Source organism: Engraulis encrasicolus, unplaced genomic scaffold (genome assembly GCF_034702125.1).
Source record: "Engraulis encrasicolus isolate BLACKSEA-1 unplaced genomic scaffold, IST_EnEncr_1.0 scaffold_90_np1212, whole genome shotgun sequence".
Taxonomy (NCBI): Eukaryota; Metazoa; Chordata; class Actinopteri; order Clupeiformes; family Engraulidae; genus Engraulis; species Engraulis encrasicolus.
Genome location: NW_026946258.1, coordinates 87053 through 89720, shown reverse-complemented (window position 1 = coordinate 89720; position 2668 = coordinate 87053). Strand labels below are relative to the sequence as shown.

The following is a 2668-nucleotide window of genomic DNA, read 5'->3' as shown; positions in this document are numbered from 1 at the left end:
GCGTTTGGCTGGCGGGAGAAGAGGTGCTTTAAATGCAGTGAGCGTATAAACTTGAAAGTGTCAACTTTGAGTGTGAAGGGGTTTATGTTGTTGGAGGGACAGAAAGATAAACCTTTATTCATGACTTGCATCTCTGCTTCACTGATGTCCGATCCGGAGATATTAATTACCGTCTGTGGGGAGGCTCGAACTGGTTGCGAGGAGAGCGTCGAGTCGGCTCCTTTGGAGGTCTTCCTCTTGCGCCCCCTCGAACCCCTCCTCGTCCTCTTTGTTGGGGGGGCCTGGCGTTGGGTAAAAAAGCTCGGGTATCTTGTTGGTTCTCTGCGTCACTGGCGTGTGGAGACTCCCATTCGCTGGCCGAGGTGGAAAAACGGTCCCTGTTCCTTGATTGACGCGCGGTGCGCGGTTTCCTGGATCTCTTCACGTCATTTCTCCAATCTTATATTCTTCCTTCCGCATAGTCTTTTGCCACCGTTTCATATTTCTGTTTCTTGTAACTTTGTAGTTCAACTTGGAATTGTTTGAGGTCGGAGTTGATTTTGTTGAGTATAGCTTCGGCGTCACCGTTGGTTTGCGTCTTTATCTTCTCTTCTGTTTGTTGGATCGCTGTAGAAGTCTTCTCTCTTTCCATCTTCGTTTTTTCGATGGTCAACAGCATGAGATCCAACGAGCACTTGTTTAAGATCTTTTCCCATTTCTGCATGAACTCAGGGTCATCTAGTCCAAACGAGGGTATTTTCTTCAGGCAAAGCCCGCGAGGGATTAGCTTAACTCTCCAATACTCTGAAAGCGTAATGGAATGCCAGAGGAGTCAGGTGTCTCGTTTTTTCAGATCCTCCAGGTCTCTTGTAAGTGTAGTATTGGCCAGGAAATTTTACTAATTGCGACTACGCCACCCGAGGGGGGGTCACCTCGGGACACCCACTAACCCCCTGTTACCCAACAGATATTCACAGATCCCCAGGTTCGTGCACACTTCAAGGAGGAGACATGGGTTCAAACAAGACCAATTTTTATTAATTCTGTCAGGTCAATTTTTCATTCACTCTTTTCTTTTTCTTAGTTTCTCAATAAACACAGGTAGCCACTTTACAAACGGCGAGGGCGCTCCTCAGCAGGAAGGGTTACAGTTGCTTGAGCACAATAAAAATAGATAACAATTTCAATTGCTCCACTACTATTGTAAGGAACTACTCAGGGCGGCTGCAACTCCACTAATATGCTAACCTAATAGCCACACTAGAGAAGCCTGTGCAAATGTTATGAAACTAACTGGGGGTGGGGCATAGGCTTACCGGGCAGTAGAGCGAGAGAAGAGGAAGTCCCAGAATATACACCACTCGTGAAGGAATAATAAAAAAACACAAAACACACAAAAATAATAAGATAAACACCCGTCGTGCGGCACAGCAAAGAAAGTGAAGAGGGGTCCACCACCAAGGTCTGCCTGCCGGTTGCCTCGCTCCAACCACACCTGTCCAAAATATAGAAGAGAGAAAAGGGGCTTGAGACACAGGATCGAGTACAGTGTATAGGCTATGTCAATTTTAGTACAGACTAATGCATTCCACTCTACTTAACTTTGCTATGTCAATGCTGCTCGAGGAGACACTGCGCCGAAGGAGTGCAGCCACCCTGGTTGAAAGAATAAAGTAGAGCAATGTTAAGTAACCACCACTGAACACACACGCTCACACACACACAGAGACACACCACACACACGCACACACCACACACACACAGACAGACAGACAGAGACCCACTGGGACTGGAGAAGCCAGTCCCCCCAATGCAGTTAGGCTGCTGCAATCTGAGGGAACAGACCTCAGAAGACCCAGTCAGGTCAGGTCCAACAAAATTAATCAACCCAACTAATAGAAAACAAAAACAAAAAGAAACAAAAAAACAAATAAAACAGAATGTCTTCAGTTGAATTTGGTAAGACAACAGAAATAACGCAGCAGAAACATGTGAGGGGTATGCCTCTCACGAATACCCCACGTCCACAAAATAATCACAAAATAGGGGTGTTGCACATTGCCACCTATGCAACCACAAAATAAATCAAATCAAAACTTAAACACAAAATAGCCTATGCGGTCAGCGGTGTTGCCGCGAGTGCAGGTAGTCAGCAGGTGAGAGTGCGCAGTGCTGGGGGTCTGCGCTGCGTCGATAGAACCCGACCACAGTAGCCCACGACCTGTCGCGCCAGTGGAAAGCAGTAACCCAAAAGGGGACTATGTTCCCAAACAGAGCAGCAGCCTGTGATGCCGCGGAGTCACCCTAGTTGCTGGTCACTCCCCGCCCTGTAAACATGGGGTATAACAATTAGGCCGACGGATACAGCAATTTTAACAATAGGGATTACCAGCATCATGTATAGGCTACATACCGAGTGGTTATACTGCGCACGTAGCCTCAATCTGAATCGTGATGGCGCAAAGATCTCCGTAGCAGAAGCTAAAAATAATTAAGACAGAGTTTGACCCATATTTACAGGTAACAAAGCGGCCTACTGTCAGCGTAATAAAAGATTACTTATCCTACCTTGCACACGCTTCGCGCACTACTCGGAGGACTTCAGTGCTCCAGCCACAAGCCGAGCCACGAGCAATTACAGCAGGAGAGAGACTGCACGACAGGAGAGCGCACATTAGAGGCAAATCGA

At 47.2% G+C, this 2668-nt stretch overlaps 1 long non-coding RNA gene across 1 annotated transcript; it reads right to left on the bottom strand.

Annotated features, from left to right (window-relative positions):
- Positions 1 to 1965: 1965 nt before the first annotated feature.
- LOC134444995 (uncharacterized) lies at positions 1966 to 2668 on the bottom strand. Its single transcript, XR_010034153.1, has 3 exons — positions 2548 to 2668; positions 2393 to 2460; positions 1966 to 2306 (listed from the first exon to the last, which is right to left on the bottom strand). It is a non-coding gene; the product is annotated as an uncharacterized LOC134444995 (long non-coding RNA).